Source organism: Chionomys nivalis, chromosome 11 (genome assembly GCF_950005125.1).
Source record: "Chionomys nivalis chromosome 11, mChiNiv1.1, whole genome shotgun sequence".
In the NCBI taxonomy this organism is placed as follows: domain Eukaryota; kingdom Metazoa; phylum Chordata; class Mammalia; order Rodentia; family Cricetidae; genus Chionomys; species Chionomys nivalis.
Window position 1 is genome coordinate 72,987,687 of NC_080096.1, and position 19,848 is coordinate 73,007,534.

Sequence of the window (19,848 nt, forward strand, 5' to 3'; positions counted from 1 at the left end):
ACCTTAAGCCAAACTGAGCATTTTCTATATAAGTTGCCTTAGTTGTGGTGAAAAATGTGTGAAATCAAAATGAATCATGTTACCCACCAGTAGAAAAGTGTTTAAGACATCAGGAATAGATTTAAAATGCATAAGACTTGAACACTACAATGTTCTATTAAATAAAGGTCTAATGAATAGAAAAGTTCATATATTCATGGGTGGAAAATTCATACTGTTAAGACAGCAATACACTTCATATTGTAGTACAGAGATTACACACCTCTGAATTTTACATACAGTTTTTGCAAAACCTACAAGCTTAATTGTAAAATTCATCCAGAAAAACCAAGGACTTAGAATAGCCAGAAAAACTTGAAATAGAACAAAGTTGGAGAATTCACTTTTCCCTGTTTCAAAGCTTACTTACAAAGCTAGTATAATCAATCCAGTGTAGAGTTAACATACGGATATACATATTCATCAGTGGAACAGGACTGAAAGCCAAAAATATGCTCAATTGTTTTTTAATACAGGTGCCAAGAAAATCCACTAGTAAAAGAGTTGTCTTTTCATAAGTGTGCTGGGATGAGTGGCATCTCAGGTAAAGACTAAAACTACATCCTATTTTATAGCATTTTATTCCTCGACAAATGAAAGAACTAAAATTTTAGTGTTGTTATAAGACAATGTGAGTGTATATCTTTATGATCTTAGATAAAACAATGATTTCTTAATGATGACACCAACAATTCAAGTAGCATTTAAAAAAAAAATGATGTGGACATCATCATAATGAAAATATTATTCTTCAAAAGCTACCAATGGGCCATTAAAATGGTTTGATAAGTGAAGGCACTTTCTCCCAAGTCTGACTACATGTGTTCAACCCTAGTAGAAGGAGAAAATTGACTCCAAGATGTGCTCTGACTTTCACATATGTGGTGGCCTCCACACACCTAAGCATATACAATAAATACATAATATTTATGTGTAAGTATTGAAACTAAGGCAGAGGGTCATAAGTTTGAAGCCTCCTGGAGTGACATAGCAAAACACTGTCACAAAAAGTACTAATGGTGGAAGATGTACTCTAGGGATAGTGGCTTAGCATGGGCAAGGGGCTGGGTTCAAAACCCAGTAAGACAACAAAGACTCAGGTGATTTGATTATGAAAGAAAACAATAATGCACATTATTTATAAAAAGAATTAAATATTTTATTTATAAAATGTAGGAGAGAGAGAGCTGCTTGTTTGTTTCCAGCCACCCAGCTAGCTTAGCCCTGAAATAATCACACAGAAACTGTATTAATTAAATTACTGCTTGGCCCATTAGCTCTAGCTTCTTATTGGCTACCTCTTACATCATAATTTAACTTATTTCTATTAATCTGTGTATCACCACGAGGTTGTGGCCTACTAGCAAAATTTCAACACATCCATCTCCAATGGAGGCTCCATGGCATCTCTCTGACTCCATCCATCTTCTTGCCAGCATACAGCCCAGCTTTCCCGTGCCTAGTTCTGTTCTTCCTTGCCATAGGCTCAAAGCAGTTCTTTATTTATTCACCAATGAAAGCAAAACATAGACAAAGGACTCCCACACCAGCAAAATAAAAAGAAAAACAGGTCACAATAGGATATAAGATTTTTTCCACCCTCATCTATTCAATCATATATAGCTTGATGACAACTGATAGTATCATAACACTCAGGTAACAACTGTATTTGAGATTTTCAAGTGCCATAATATAGCATACTAAGTAAGGCAATTTCATTGTACTTTTTTTGTTTGTTTCAGCAATAATTTTTATTAGCAATAAGCTTGGCTTTTTTATATTGATTTTTATTGAGCTCTACATTTTTCTCTGCTCTCCTCCCTGCCTCTCCCCTCCCACTCAATCCTCCCCCAAGATCCCCATGCTCCCAATTTACTCAGGAGATCTTGTCTTTATCTATTTCCCATGTAGATTAGATCTTTTATAATTGTCTTTCTGTGTCTGGGTTACCTTACTCAAAATAATGTTTTCTAGCTCTATCCATTTGCCTGCAAAATTCAAGATGTCATTATTTTTTTTCTGCTGTGTAGTACTCCATTGTGTAAATGTACCACATTTCCCTATCCATTCTTTGGATGAGGGGCATTTAGGTTGTTTCCAGGTTCTGGCTATGACACACAATGCTGCTATGAAGATAGTTGAGCACATGTCCTTGTGGCATGATTGAGCATCCTTTGGCCATACACCCAAAAGTGGTTACTGGATCTTGAGGAAGGTTGTTTTCTAATTTTCTGAGAAATTGTCACACTGACATCCAAGGTGGCTATACCACACTGTATTCCCACCAGCAATGCAGAAGTGTTCCCCTTACCCCACAATCTCTCCAGCATAAGTTGTCATCAGTGTTTTTGATCTTAAATGTCAATCCACACATAATATCAACTTCACAAAATGGCTATGATTCCTTCCTCTGCAGCATTGCTCAGTGCCTTTCCTGTGCCACTAGGTAGTGCCTCTGCAGTGTCAACACTCGGTTTCCTTTTCAGGTGTGGGCAGTGAAGATACCTATCCCTAGTCATCCAGCATCTGTGTGAACAGAAAGCTTGTCTCCTTTGTGATTTTCACATTGTGGTGAGACTGATATCTAGCTAGAGCTTTGGCTCCCTTTCTTTGTGAATTATAATAGCTGAGAAGTATAATGCATACCCAGGCCTCATGGTTGATCCAGCAAATCAAATCCTTGACAACTATTTAATGTTTATATTCAGGCCCCTTCATAGGGAAATTGGCCCTACCAATATATAGTGAATCATGAAGAAAAATTTTGGTTATAGTAATTGCTTTTTATTGCAAAAAGTCCTTAAATGCTCATATCGAATCTTCTATCTAAAGCTTTCCCAGAAAAAGTAGGGGAAATAATACGGCACGAGGACCTCAACAGTGGAACAGAAAGCATAGATGTGTGACGTTCCTGATGCCTTCTTAACAACTCTGTTGTCTTTCTACATAATAACAGTCAATTGTACAAATGAGAGGCTAAAAGTAGAAAAATGCATTTCCAGTAGGTCAGTTATATAGCGTCTAGAGATCAATTCTTTGATTAGGATCTCACCAGACTAATATGAAGATGTCTGCTGGGTTAGTAGTTCTTGACTGTACTTCAAGTCTCCTTCCACATCAGTGATTACTGACAGAACACAATACTTTATTATTACAAGAGTATAGGTACTTGTTTCCCTTCTAGCTGTGAACCAAAGATGGCTCTAGCTTCTAAAGGACATCTTCCATTATTTCTTATAGAGTACCCAAAGTCAATTTACATTATGGAACTTGGTCTTATTCTAGACCATGGGATCACTTATTGCAGGGAGTAAAGATGCTTTGAGTGAATGTGTCAGGAGCAGGTGAAGTCCTGATGAATGATTACTGCTGTAATAAACACAGCCATGTCAACAACTACAATGCCTCAGACCCACAGGAATGGCAAAGCCTTCCCCAGATAAATTCATAAGAAAAACTGGAAAACCCTTCCCCTGATCTAAGCACAAATGTTAAAAAACAAATGATTGACAAGTGTATGTAGAAACTATCAACTATAGCTTCCTTCTTTGGCATGAGAGTAGCCTGAGATTGTACACTCATATAGACCTCCTAGCTAACATTAGCCACCCCTGCTTCATTGTTCAGCTGTATACAATAAACCCCACTCTTCTGTACTGTCCATACTACTACATGTACTACGGTTCTATGCCTGTAGTGCTGAGTCTGTACTACAGGACCATTCGTGAGCCAGGCAAGGGCCTGGAGATTTAAACACACAAAGACACACAGAGACACGTGTCATCCTAGAAACAAGAATGCCCCCTTTATTGTGTACCAGAGCCGCTTATATATGGATCCTTAGCTGATAGCCATGCCCCAGCCAAACCAACCAGAAACTACTCCCCTGATATCAGGAACTCCTGAGGGTCTCATGCTCAGAGTAGCTACAAACATAGAAAAATAAATTGTTTTGCTCAGAGCAGCTGCAAGCATAATAAGTGGTTTACAGGAAATGCAGGGTCTGGGTCCACAGCCTCCAACACTCCTCCATTCACATGCATGAAATAAACATGCTGAGTTTCTGGGTTTCTGTTTATGGTGTGGTATTCATCAGAGCTGACATTACTCTTGATCCCAGGTTTTCTGTACAAATGTCTGTGTATTTGTCCTTATTTTCATTCTCTCTCCATCCCAGTAAGATCCATTTCTCAAACTGTGCCAGGCAGCAACTTACCACTGACCTTCTCCGTCAACAACAAAAGCACAGTCTCACATTTTAAAGAGTGTATATGATTATACCAGGCCCATGCAGTGAATCACCTTATTTTAGCATAACCAAATCACCTGGTAAAACCTGTTCTTGTTGTGGTCACAAGGTATGGGTAGGGTTTATACTGGAAAAGGAAACTCTAGCAACCACAGTGAAGCTGCTGCTTTTGAAGTTATAAGCCTCCCTCCCATTTCTATTACTCAATGTAGTACACAACTGTGATGTGTGTGTAACAGAAGCATGAAGAGGATGCTAATAAGGGATGATAGTTGTGTTAAGTGAGGAAAGAGGAAAGCAGAGTAACCATGATCTAATCACAGCTAAACATAGATTTGGTTCTGTTTGTGTCTGCCCTTAAGACATCTGAATCTGACATTTCTGGGATTAAGATTACAAGCACCTCATTATCTTGACTTTTTTCAAGAATGTGTGTTATGAAGCCAGGCATAGTAGTTCACAGCTTAAACCCCAGGACTTAGAAGGCAGACACATGCAGAACTCTGTAAGTACACAGTCAGACTTGTCACAAAGTGAGTTCCAGGATAGCCAGATCTACATAGTAAGACCCTGTCTCCCAAACAAAACAAGAATGATATCACCTAATTTATCATGTATATATACTATGAGAAATATTACATATCCATACATTTATAGATTACATGTGTGTTCATTTTGATAGCCATTTTTATTAAAACTTTTGTATCTCAGTTTATCACTGAAAAAGGTTTTATTTGCTCCCTTCCTATTTTGTGCAGTAAGAGTCGTAACCTTCATCAGGCGATGAAAGAAGACAGAGACAGAGACCAACATTGTAGCACTGGACTGAAGTCTCACGATCCAAAGGAGGAGCAGAAGGAGAGAGAGCACGAGCAAGGAACTCAGGACTGCGAGGGGTGCACCCACACACTGAGGCAATGGGGATGTTCTATCGGGAACTCACCAAGGCCAGCTGGCCGGGGTCTGAAAAAGCATGGGACAAAACCGGTCTCCCTGAACATAACGGACAATGAGGACTACTGAGAACTGAAGAACAATGGCAATGGGTTCTTGATCCTATTGCACGTAATGGCTTTGTGGGAGCCTAGGTAGTTTGGATGCTCACCTTAATAGACCTGGATGGAGGTGGGTGGTCCTTGGACCTCCCACAGGGCAGGGAAACCTGCTTGCTCTTTGGGCTGAGGAGGGAGGAAGACTTGATTGGGGGAGGGGGGAAATGGGAGGTGGTGGCGGGGAAGAGGCAGAAATCTTTAATAATTAAATTAATTAATTAATTAATAAAAAAGAGTCGTACATTCATTCCCTTAGCATCTGTAACCCACATTTTGTCTTATAAATAATCTTTAAATGTATATACCAACAGGAAGATAGGCGCCTGGATTAATTTCAGTCTACTCTCCAAAAGTAACACACAGTTATGCATGATGGAATCTTCATGCAAATACATGCACAGAATAGAGGAGAAGACAATCATAATTTGTCTGCTATGGATTTGGTTGGCAGAAGAGGGACAACTGGAAGACACTTCAGGAAGTGCTGATGATCTCTGGGACTCTTTATTCTCAGAACATTGAGGGAGGGGAACTGTTCCCTGAATTCAGTGATAGGAGTTGACTGGCTACTATGTAAGCACATAAATCAGCTGAGAAATGGAATCAGAATAAGGCTTTTTCCCAAGAGAATTTTAAAACTATTTCTAGAAAAATAACAAATGTGAAAATAAATTATTTTAATCTGTCCATTAATTTCTTAAATTTAGAGTCCATTAAAACATGCCTCAAAAAAGCTTGGAATGGCTGGTTCTACTTAATTAATTTTGAAATATTGGAAATCAATTAGTTACAGTAAATAGACCTGTTCTCATTATTTTAAGCAGCTTGCAATTAGCGGTATAAAGAGATGAGTAGACACACGACTTTGGCTGCAAAAACACACTGGCACTGAAAAGCAGTGCAGTGAACTCCTCTTCCTCAGTCTTCATCTCCCTCAAACCCACCAGAGCTAATTTTTAATGGTTTGCTCACACTTTGAACCAGTGCTCTGTTTCTTATAGGGCAATTTCAATGCTGGAACTAGATTGCGTTTTTTCTTTCAAACATATGTGATCAAGACAGAAGCTTTTCTGCTGTTTCCTAATTTCTATCTTTTCAGCCTGAATGCAAGATAGAATAAAGTGTTTGACCTTTTCTCATTCCTCTCACTGCTTAGGGTCCTGCTTTGCCAAGGTGCTCCTTCCTTATCTTAGCCAGAAGGACTCCTCATTAAACACAGTCCGTTTGGCTGGTGCAGTCGCTGGCTTCTGCCTTTGATGTGCTGTTTTTATCTATAATTTTCAAGGTATTCATTTGCTCACCAGAGGGAAAAAAAGATAAGGAAAAAGCATAATCTGAATATTTTCTACACTATTACATTGACTCATTATGTCATTTTTATGAGGGACAATATTGTGACTCATGAAGAAAGAGGGAAATAATGGAACATTTAGTTCTTTGTTGGTTTGATAAGTGCATTTTATGGTGGCATGAACTAATTACATAGTTACCATAAAATAACATGCTTTATTTTTCTGTAATAATGTAGTAACTGCATAGTAACTTCTTACAAAACAATAGTAATTATATGGTAATGTGATAATGATGCTGCTTATTTTTCTTAACAACTAATGATTGTGTGTAGACTGCAAAATACTAAATTTCAGAATGAATGCCCACAATTCCTTGTTTTTCTGATTCTTGCTCCCTCTTTTCCATTTTAAGTTTTTTACACTATCCAATAGTCTAACCTTTTCACAGTATCTTCTGTAAGCCTGATAGGCTATATAGTGCAACTTTTAAGCACTAGGTAATGAGGCTTAGGACTGAATCATAAATTGAATTGCTGTGATGGGCTTTATGTTAAGTAGCCCAGAAGTCAAAAGCCCAAAAGGCAGAAGTAAAGTCAGGGATTGCTTTAACTGCAGCTTTTAGAAAACTGACTGGAAAGGAAATAAGACCCTGCAGGGAAGTTTCATGCTGAGCTGAGCTGGGCTTAGTCTGAAAGAAGCATATACTGCCAAGAGTGAAGTTCTGCAGAAGGCGTCAATAGAACATTCTTAATTGGGTGATTCCTGAAATACTTGCACCGTATTGGAGAGAAGAGAGGAGATGGCCATGTGACTTCTCTGCAAAACAGGAATGGAACATAACAATAACAAAATTTCTCTTTCTTTCTCCCTCTCTCTCTCTTTCTTTCTCTCTCTCTCTTTTTGAGAGAGAGAGATTCACACAGCTGATATGAAAACACAGCAAAGGACACAAGACAGAAAAAAAGAGGGAGACATCATGAGGTAACAAAAGAGTAAGAACATAAAAAACATGAATAGGGGAAGAGAAAATAGCATAGACAGAGAAAGAAGACTGATAGTTTCTGGGTGATTATTTTGGGTCTAAGTGGCCAGGAATGAATAAGCAGCCTCTAATTACAAAATGGCATACCAACATGGTCTGAAACATTTGTGGAAGATGCCCACCACCCACTTCAGGCCTTCATGCTTTTGTGCCCACTCAGGGTTGGGAGAAAGTAGCTGAGACCATGATCGCAGCTCACTGTTCTCTACTTTGGCAGGCACCAGGATAGGATCTTCTGGAGTGCACAAGCAGGAAAGTATGGCAGGTTCCCACTGCCATACACAGAGATATTTCCAAGCCATACAGCATGCTGCATAGCACATTTAGCTTTTACTCAGATAAAAAAGGGTTTATATGCTGCATGGTGCTACCATTGAGTTGGTGAGAATAGCTCTCACCCAGCAGTCCTAGAGCCAGTGGTGAACATTCCTCCATCATATTGGGCTAGGCGGAACCAAAAGGCAAAGCAGCCTTAGTCCTAGCCACACACTTAACATTTTAAAACATGGTCACAGTCAGAAAAGGATTACAGATATGTAATAAGGGAGCCTCTAAATGGGTCACATTGTTGGATAAATGTATATAGGCTTGGGTAAGAGAAGAAAAAGAGTATATAGAGTTATAAAAGAAAGTAAATGGTTTTTTTAAAATAAAACAAAGTCTTTAAAGAGACAGAGTATAGACAGTTAAAGATAAAGGGAGTAAAGAAAAATAAGCCATAGAAAGATGGAATATACACAGAGAGTCTGGATTATTATATGTTTTCTTTGGATTTTTTTGACTGTGAAGGAGCTAAGTACACAGAGACATTTCATTATACTGATTGCTAAGTTAAACTAAAGTATATATTTTAAAGGTATCTTGACTTCAAAATTGGCGTCACTCTGGAAAAGAGGTTCTGCTTTTGTTTCCACAGAAGATGAGAACATATTGATTCCTTCTAGACTAATGTGGTTAGATGTACCAAGATCCCCCCAAAAGGTCACAATGAACACTCCCAAAATTTACTTTGCCCAACAAAAAGCAGGAAGCAGTTTGGAAAGAACTATGCCCAAATTCCCAAATATTGTTTATAAATGTTTGTTTATATTTGAAGGGGGATATGATATAGAAATGAATATTTTGCATTGGTATGGATCTTGGATTATTGATACAAATTTAAAGTCAATTTTGTAATATGTATATTTCTGCTTTTGATTAAGGTGTTATGTTTGTACAGCTCATTTAAAAATGTAATGTATAATTAAGAAATATAGGTTAATAGATAGTCATCTATAAATAGTCAAGTTTGTAGTCATGTTAGTTAGGTTTTCTATATGTACAGAGCTATATTTCAAATGGATAGATATTCTTCAGATCTTTCTAAGACTATAGAAAATGGCATTTAAAATGTTATAAGAACTTAGAACTTTTCATGCAAATGAAACACATCTGCTCCTGGCAACACCCATCTACTTTAAGAAGAGGATGGGCATCAAAGAGGCTCCTTATGGAATTTGTTAGCCATTTGGGCAAGAAACTACTTGCCGGGACTGCTTGATGCTATGCCGTATAGACTGGACATTCAGGACCCACAGAAAAATGACTGCTGAACTTGCCTGAAGGTGAGATGGTCCTTTGGGGTTCCTGCTTCATGAAAGTGTCTGCAAGACATTCCACAGGATATGGAAGAAAGTGACTGACAAACTGCCATATAGGCAGAATTGTCTTTGAATTTCCTGCTTCATGGAAAAGTCTCCTGGTTACTATGAACCTCTAGGCTAAAAATTGGATACCCCAATATTACAGAAGAACTTTGGGTGACTGTCCAGGCAATGAGATGTCTCTGTAATTTCTGGAGTTTTGGAATTTGCTTACAATGTACTTCTTGTTTACTTAAGTAATATTATATCCTTTTGGAGTCTTTGATGGAGTTGAATAATAGAGAGTAATAATTATAGTTTTCCTTAGTTATAAAAGATAAAGTAGATATAAATGTTGTAACTGTAAATCTTGCTTGATACCTGTTTTGTTATATGTAATCTTGCTATGTTAAAGTTAAAACTTTCCTTTTTATTTAGACAGAAAGGGGAGGTGATATAGGAAGTGATGTATACAATGAATATGTTTTATTGCCATTGGTTAATAAAGAAACTGCTTTTGTCCAATGTCTTAAAAGAGAAAAGCCAGACTTAAAGAGACATCTAGAAAAGTAGGCAGAGTCATGAGAAGCCATGGCTGCCCTGAGACAGATGCCTCTGCTGGAGCCTGCCAAAACTTTGTCAGTAGGCCATGACTTCATGGTGATACACAGATTAATGGAGATGGGTTAGTTTAAGATATAAGAGCTAGCTAGCAGTATTCTTAAGCTACTGGCCATACAGTATTGCAAATATTATAGTTTCTGAGTTATTATTTTGGGTCTAAGCAGCCGGGAATGAATAAGTAGCCTCCAACTACAGAAGACATGCGTGTGTGTATGTATGAATAGATGTGGAGCTAAGTTCTGAAGATTTTCTGTCTAAGACCCTTCTGATTTTTGATCAGCCGTTTTCTCTCTGTTCTTGGAGTTGTAGACGAGCCAGAGGCAACTCTTCATCATAAAACTGCACTCAGCTCCTGCTTTCAACTTAGCACCAGGAAGTGAATCACAGCTTCAGAACATTATTGCTGTTTTTCTCTGAGGTGTAATTTAAATTCTGTATCAAATACCATTGTAACATTTTCATGATTTATGCTGTGAATGAGCACAGAATGAGAGCAGGTTGGGGTGCTCTCTGTAAAGGGAGAGTGAAATAAAACCCTGCACACAGCCCCTACAGAAACATTTTAATTGGAGACACCTCATCCAGAATGATCGTCTTTAGCAACATGCTTCTGGTTAATGCAAATGAAATGGAGCATTTCTCTGGCTGGGTAACTGGGGAGATTTTTGCCCACATTGGAGAACTAATTGAATGGAAAAGAAATACCCCAAAGGTAGCAAAAGCCATGACACAATGTGACTGAATAGAAAGGTATGAATTTTATCTCAATAAAAACAGAAGAGACATAAACAGCTTCAGATATCTGGGTTCACTGAAGCCTTTTGCATCTGGAGACACAGTCTCAGACATCAGGCTAGCCTCACACTAGTGGTATAGCGGAGGATGAACTTGATCTCCTACTACCTCTACCTTCTAAGTGCTAGAATTTCAAGAGTTAATTACCATCCCAGCCTATATTCTGAATTCTCTAAATGTTGTCCTTTATTGTCTTAAAATAATATCGCCTGACTTAAAAGAGTACTTTCTAGCATACTCAGAAAATTGTCAGGACCCCAAGTCCCCCAAACATATCACTCACTTACCATTGAGCCCAGTGTAAGATATTTGAGACAGACATTCTAAGACATCCTAACCACATCCCTAGACTTCAGTTCATCACCTCTGCCCTCCTTTCTTTTAATATACTGATCCCTACTTAAAACTGATTTTCACTTTGAATTGATAATAAAGTGAAATTGATAGTTGATTCAAATAGATTCAGAAATAGAATAAGTACTTGATTGAAACCTATCTATGGACCCACTCATTGTGAAAGGAGTTCCTTCCAGCCTTTGCCCTGTAAAGTGTGCTCTGCTTCACAGTGAAGAAACAGTGTTCATCATTGTATGTGTTCACAGTAGCTGCTAGAGACATACCTTCACTGAAAGTTGAATGGTATGAAACTCCTTATACCCAACACCACAGAAAATGACAGCATTTGTAGATAGGACATTCAAAGAGATAATCATATTAATAATCTAGCCCACTGTTGTTGTTGCAGGTAATAAGTAGCTGGCGAGATCTTAGAGGTAGAGAATATGCAGAGGGACAGTTAGTGAAACTGCCTACTTATGGGTTGTCTTTTTCTAACTATTAGGAGTTATACTTAATTAGACTCTTGCATGATTACTCATAATTATACATGCAAGTACATTTTAGTTTCTGTCTCAAATGTGGCAACCATCCAGGAGCTATGTATCTTGTTTAATGTCTTGGGTCTGATAGTAAATACTTGAAACTTGAGAATGGAGGAAGTCCAGACATATCTATGTGATAAGTTAGGGTATAAACTTGGAATCTGCCTTTATGTAGAAGTTATGTGTGTGGTACATGTGATGAAGCTACTGGTTTAGTGTCACCTGTTATACTCCTCTTGGTGTCCCAAAGAATCAGGAATCTCAATTGATTTATCTGTGACATGATAAGTAAGTGCAAGGTCTCTCATTCCCTATTGGTCTTTGAATCTAGTGATTGCCAATGGTTAGGTAGTGAGCCTCATTTCTTTTGAATATACCTAAATATCATGGATCATCCCCTTCGGAGGTGGTATGTTGATTCTAGTATACTGACCTCTTTTGTCTTTGAAAGCTCAATTGACAGTTACTTTCCTTGTGGTTGTTTCTGTACTGCCAGATGGGCTCATTTCATCAGACACATTTGCATCCAGTACTTCCTACTACCATACTGACTGTATCTGAACTGTGATGTTTATTTTTTATAGGGGTAAACATGTTTTTTTTTTTTTCCATAAAAGTCAATTTCCTTCAGAATTGCTTTTTCTACTCTACCAAGCACAGGCCTCTAAACCATCTGGCTGGATGGTTCTTTTTTTAATAGTGTTGCCATCCCAGAGTTTTGTTTTTCACTCATATTTCAAGTTTTTTTTCATTTTCCAGTAATTTTGTTACTTGATACATTTGCTGGCACCCTGGCTATACTCATGCATTCCTTTACACCTTCTAAAACTGTAAATGCAGTCCAACACATGGCTGTCTGAGGAGTCCAGGAAGTCAGATGCTGAAAGTCAGAGGTGTGCCGGGAGAGAAGAGTGTGTGTGTGGCAGATAACTTTACTTGATTAGCTAGATTTAAATAGTGTCAGATGAATTTGCCAGGTGAAAATAAAAATTGTCAGTTCAGTTTAATTTCATGGTGAATCAAACAAGGAAATTAGATTCTGCTACTCTGTCAGTTTGACATCCACAGAAGTGACAATTAAAACTGATGAGAGAACTTATATTTACTCTGAAATTCTTGATTTTCTGAAAGGCATGCAACTTTTATTTACCCTCCCACTGCAGAAGAATTTTGGATTGCAGTAGTATAAGGAGAGATTGCTAGAATGTTCCAGATGTGGGCTGAACAGCTGCAGAAGTGGGAGGTAAAGATACCAGGACTCTCTTTCATAGTGGCATAATCAGATTGAGAGGTATGCTGGAAAGAGAAAGCCCCCGGGCCTTAGAGCTGAAATGCACATCACAGTGCTGTGGTCACACCTCTTGCTTCAAGCAGACATGATTACATTGGGGCAAGTCAAGCCTGGAAGGTGAGGGATGAAAGTGACTCTGCTTTGAGCTATGGCAGCTGGACTATTCCAATTGACTTTAATATCCTGAACCAAAGCCTTGGGTCATGTGAAAGAATCACATTTAAGCACAAGTGTACATACAGAAAGTCTTCTCCAATACTCCTACAAGCAAAAGGAATTTCAATGCTAAATTGGTTCAAAGGATGCAGAGAACTCAGCATAACTGAGCCATGAAATGATCCCATGGGAAGTTGCTTCCTTGATTTGCAGCAGAAGTTGTTGGCAAAAGGTGGATCTCAAAGACAAGAGGAAATCATTTTTCTCTGACTTTGATTCCAAAGAAAATCTCAGGGACAATTAATTACCTTTTGATAGCAAAGCCTACATTGGTAGCTGTAGACAGAACAAGAGGCAGAAGATGATTTAATTGAAAAGGAAGGGTAGAGATGGTATTCTCAAGTTCATTGTAAAATGGACGTTTTCAATGGATCCTATAATTAGGGAATATAGAGATGACAACAGTGGCCAAATGTTCATATATTTTTCCAATGTTTTCATAGACATGGACATTGGGAGATCTCTGTTCTCTGCCCTCCTTTCCTCTCTCCTTCCCTTTCCTCTCCCTGCCTCATTCCTGTCATTAACAGAATAGTTAAAGCTTCCAACTCTAGATATCTGTTTCATAATAGAACAAAATATGCACACCAGTTTTTCATTTGTCTTTCCTATACTCACAGCACTTGTTTGTAAATTAGGTAGCATATACCAACATTATAATAGTCATTCATAGTCAATGTGCAAAATTAAATATGAATGAATATGTTTAGATCCTAATATTTTGGAAATAGGAAACTTTGGGAAGTTTAGCAATTGAAAAAATAATCTTATTTTTTGTTGTTTGTTTGTTTGGTTGATTTTCATGGAAGGGTATCTCTGTAGCTTTGAAGCCTATCCTGGAACTCACTCTGCAGAATAGGCTGGCCTTGAATTCACAGAGATCCAATGACCTCTGCATCCCGAGTGCTGGGATTGAAAGCATGTGCCACCACTGCCTGGCACGAAAAACAAAAAACAAAAAAACTTGACTCAGGTAAACTTTGTAGCTAAGTGGATCATATCATTACAATTACTGTTATTTAAATATATATATTAGTTCGTTTTAGAATTTGGATGTTTTAATCACAAACCCCCACTCCCCTAACTTCTCTACCCATCCAAATTTATATTCTCTCTCTCTCTCTCTCTCTCTCTCTCTCTCTCTCTCTCTCTCTCTCTCTCTCTCTCTCTCTCTCTCTTTCTCTCTTTCTCTCTCTCTACCTTTTGCATTCATTAAATCCAATTTTAATACCTTTATATTCTTGGGTGTTTGTTCCACTTCAGTGTGATCTATGTTTGGAATTCCATGTCCACCTCCCCTCTCCATGCTGGGGTCTGGTCTGTGTCTTAGTTACTTTTGTATTGCTATGAAGACACACTCTGCCCAAGACAATTTTATTTAAAAAAATACTGTAATTCGGAACTTGCTTACAGTTTCAGGGACTAAGTGCATGACCATCATGGCAAGGACCTTAGCAGCATGCAGGCAGACATGGTACTGGAGCAGCAGCTAAAAGATTACATTTCATATGCAAGTTTGAGACAGACAGATAAAGTCAATTAGAATGGCAAATGGCATGGGCTTTGACACCTCAGACCCACCACTAGTGACACACTTCTTTCAACGTGTCCATACCTCCTAATCCCTAAATACATGATCTTATGCAAACCATTTTCATTCATATTACCATGGTCTGTGTGCTGGTTGATTTTTGTTAACTTGAAACATTTAGAAGAGAAGGAACCTTAATTGAGAAGAGGATTCCATAAGATTGGTCTGTCGGGAGGTCTGTCAGGTGTTTCCTTAAATATTGTCTGGTGTGGGACGGCCTAGTTCGCTATGAGCAGTGCCAACCCTGGCCATTTAGTCCTGAGATGTGTATTAAAGCAAGCTGACAAAGTCATGAAGAGAAGATCAGTAAGCAACCTCCATCACTTCCTACCTCAAGGTTCCTGCCATGAGTTCTTGTTCTAACTTGCCTGGGTATGGTCTCTAAGGTTAAATAAACTTTTAATGCTTTATCACAGTGATAGAAACTCTAAGAAAGTCCTGCTTAAGTTTCCATAGGCCTCATGCATGTCATCTCACCGCTGTGAATTTCTATGTGCAGATGCCCTGTTGTGTCTGAAAGGAATTGGTTTTTTTTTTTGTAGTCATCTACCATCTCTAGCTCTTACACTCATTCTTCCCCTTCTTTTGAAATAACTCTTGAACCTTGCAAAGGGGTGTATGTTGTGATATAGACGTCCTGTTTAGAGAAAAACACTACACACTCTTATTCTATGTACCTTGGACTGTTGGAGATCTCTGTGTTAGTCACCATTCTAGCTCAAACAGAAGTTTCTGTAATGAAAAATGAGAGATGCACATATCTATGATTATAACACTAATTCATTAGGAATCAGTTTAATACCATGTCCGCGCAATGAAAGTTCCTGGTGATTTTGAGTTTCTTTAATTTAGTATTGCCAAAAGCAAGATCGACCAAAATGGGGGAGAGGGCACCTAACACAATTTCTATGTAAACTGCTTATAAAATAGTACAAATCAGAATGTGCCTCAATATCTTAGAAATGTGACCATTCATGGAATTCAAAAAGTATGGAAAGGAAAACAAATTACTTTTGATATATTTAATGTCCTGTGGGTGGTGGGTGGGAATAGGGGTCGTGGTTGTGGTGTGTTTGAGTGTGTGTGTAGTTTTCAATGTGGTGTATGTGAGAGAAGGTGCATGCATTCAGAGACCAGAAAACAATCTAATTCAAACTCAGGTCTCCATGCTTGCAGAGCTTTTATCCACTCAGATATCTCTCCATCCTCTTACCATTCTTGCTGCAGTTAAAACCAAAATTGGCAGTAATGCACATGGACTCAGGTGTATACAATTCTTAATGATTTGAGGAATGCTCAAGGCAGAATCATAGTATAAATGGAACACCCTTCTTCTAGGGTACTTGCTATACATAAACTCGCAAAGTACCTCTTAAATACTTTGTCAACACATTGAAAATGAGGTCCAATGTGATAAACAACTTGAACTAGAAATGAGTTAGCAGTAGCACACAGCTTGGCAGCCGTATGTAAACCTTCACATTTCCAAATCTTCTCTTTTATTGGGAGACTAATTGATGCTTGAGTGTATCATCTGAATCTTAGAAGCAAGATAAATATTCATAAGTGGGAAATTCTGCAAAGTCTGAGAAGCCTGGGGAAGGACTCCCTTTCCAGTTTTACACTTCATTGTTTTCCTCATCCACCACTGTGTTATGTAAAACATGAGCTTGTTTGTATCTATTTCTTTTTCTTCCACTTCATTTCTTTTTTCCTTTTGCTAAAAGCATTTTCAGGTCAGTTTATACTAGATTATGGTGTGTGTTTTTATTTTATTTTTAACAAACAGTGGAAACTAAAATTTGATATATATATTTTAGTAAATATTTTTGAAGGGTCGGGTCCTTGAAGAAAATACAAATATAAAACCCTGGTGATATTTTCTTTGTACTTTAACAAACAAAGGTTGCCTGAAGATCAGAGTGCAGAGCTAAGCCACTAGTTAGCCATACAGGCCAAGTAGTGTTGACACACACCTTTAATTCCAGCACTCAAAAGGCAAAGAAAGATGGATCTTTGTGAGTTTAAGGTCACCCTGAACTACTTGAGATTTGATCCATTCTAAAAGACAAACAGAGCCAGGCAGTGATGTCTTACACCTTTAATCCCAGTAATTGGGAGTCACGTGCCTTTAATTTCAACACTAGGGAGGTGGAGTCAGGAAGAGTATGACTGGGTTGTGAGAGGAGTATCAGATAAGAGGAGACAGGAGCTCAGAACACTCAGTCTGAGGATTAGTAAAGAAAGGATCACCCCTTTAAACTGAGGATTCAGTATAGATAAAAACTAGTGCTGCCTACACTGCTTCTCTGATCTTTCAGCATTAACCCATATATCTGCCTCTGGGTTTTTATTATTAAGACCAATTAAAAATTGTACAATGTAAGTCTGTATGAGCTATGCCTTTAAATAATTACTTGCTGTGTAATGCCAAAGAGATTTCATCTTCAACACTGCTCTAGTCCCACCTTGGAACCCTTTCTGAAATCTATTTTAGTAAAATAGGATATAAATATGATTTTCATGGCTTATAAAATATTTCAAACTATGATTCCAACTCTTCCTAAAAGAAATATATTTTACTGCTAGAATATTAATTGTCAACTGGAGCATTCTCTAGCTCAACCATAACATAGTTCCATGGTTCATTACCTGCAGACCTTTCACTTGCCAAACCAGAGGCTGTATGCAGATATTCCAAATGACTTCATAAACACAGGAACACTACTGTTAAGCAGTGATTAATTCCTACAGGATCACATGTTGCCCTATAATTCTTACATGATTGATAGCATGCATGCAGACTTGGCCAGCACAGCAAATGCCAAAAGAAAGAATCATGGACATCTCCCTTAACAGGTATTTGTGGAAATGTCTTGGGAAGAGACTTACAGCAATGTGAAGATACTTTAGGAATTGTCCATGCACTTGCTCAGTAAGAATAAATAATGTTTCATTCCCCATAAATATATAGATTATGTTTATGGTGCTCACGTGATTATTATACCCAAGAAAGCAGAGTGGGATAGCAGCCCTTTCTGTTTCTCTGGTATCACTGCTGAGAGAAACAGCAGGTCTTTTTATATTTTGAAATCCTTTATTCATTATATAAAAGTGTCTTCAAAGGACACACATCAGTAGACAGTTCCATCCATAGCAGAGCACGAAGAGGAGGCACTCAGAAACCAGGGAAGCTATAACAGCTATCAACATTTCTCGGCAATGTGTTTCAATTTTAAATGAGAATTCTAGTACCTCTGTGATGTCAGTCAATGTATTTTGATGAAAAAAAAACTTCATTATTAAATTTTTATGGGCCCATTACTGGAGTCCCTGGGTACATGTAAATATTTTTTTCAGGACAAAGCAATCCAGTACTGAGGTGGTACTGGGCCTGGAGTCATAAAATAGGAAACATTAAACTTAGTGGTTAAGGAGTGCACAATGTCCTACACACCAGCAGGCCAAGCTCTCCTTGGGGCCAGTCACTCTTTGAGTGAGATTAGATACTTAGAGAACAAAGTGAATAACTGAATGAACAGCTTATGCTGATCTGACTGGCCAGGAACTAGTTCTGTAGAGATTCAGCTTGAACTTGATACATCTTCTGCCTCTCTCTTGTAAGTAGTGGTTACAGTTGTGCATCATCTGCCCAGTGATGGACTGTGACTATAAACATTTAATATTTTAGCACACCATAATTATATAGAAAATATAGACTATGAAAATTCCTGAATTTGATATAACCATGATAAGCATAGTCTGGATTCCTCAATGCAGATGAAGCCATAGCCGTGGACCTTTACAAAAAGCCAATGTAATGTGGGAAAATCATGTATCCAGAAGACTTTTTGTAAGGGACAAAGGTGGATCTCAAAGAGAAATGCTCTTGTTTACCGGAGGGTGAAGACTGCAAAAGAAGCTTGCAAGATCGTCTCTGTAAAAGAAAAAAAAAATGAGGGTTAAAATGATTGCTTTATAAGTTGAGTCCTATTGTTTTTAGACCTGGTTGCCCTTTATCTCCTTTAGAACTGATTCTGGCCATTGTGAGGGGTACATCAGAAATGCCTAACACATACTTCTTTGGCCATGGTGAGGTCTGAGGTGACCTTATACTTTTTCTCTAGGCTCTAAACTGGGGAAAGTTGCTCTAAATGTGGTTGTAAGTAAAAAATTACATCCAATTCATAGATTATTGTAGAGTAAACCATTAGTGTCTTCTTATTTTTGATTTGTTGAGATGTTTTCCATGGTTTGAAACATAAGAGTTGCTCTATTCTGTGGAGTCTTTGTGTGTGTGTGTGAGTGTGTGTGTGTGTGTGTGTGTCTTAGGAATTAGATAAAAGTAGATAATTCTGAAACAAGACAAAAACTGATTGAAAGCAATGAGAAATCTGAATGATAAAAACAAGTATTTTGTTTTAGTTATTTACCTTCAGGAGAATATACTTGGCAAACATTAACTCTTCAGCATTCAAGGTCAAGATTTTCATACATACTGAGGGATTAGATACTTATCTTAAACCATAAAATACTGCTGTGAAATCACTGCATTTTCTAAACTGTTAAAGAGAGTTGATATTGAACTTCTGTGTTTCTCTCTTAAGGAAAGAGCTGAAGTAGGGCATTGTGTCACATTTACAACCCCCAAAACACACACAGAGTCACTGAGTACTCACAATATCAAATAATGTACACAATCAATGACCTCTGGTTGTTAGGTCATGGTGTACCAGATAAATAATTACTGCTGATTGTCAGTCGTTTTGTATGTTAAACATTAAAAGAGTACCTCAGCTGAGTGTTTATATTCTTAATGTGAATCAAAAGCTAAATCAGAAAATGAATTAGAAGTTTGATTTTATTTTATATCAATTTAGCAAAACACATTTTTACAAAAATTCAGAACATTAATTTAAAATGCCTATACATTTTAAATTGATGTTTACTGTAGTTTTAGTTAGGTATTGAGATGAAAGTAGAATGAGATACAGCCCTTGCTTTCAAGGTGCTTAAGATGAGGCAAGTGAAGCTCAAATTTTGGCTGTCACACTTACATTGAGATCAATTCATGTGTGATGGAAGAAAGACCACAGCAGGTACATAAGGGGCTATGGGTCAGTTGTCCCAAGACTGACAAATAATAGAGAAAAT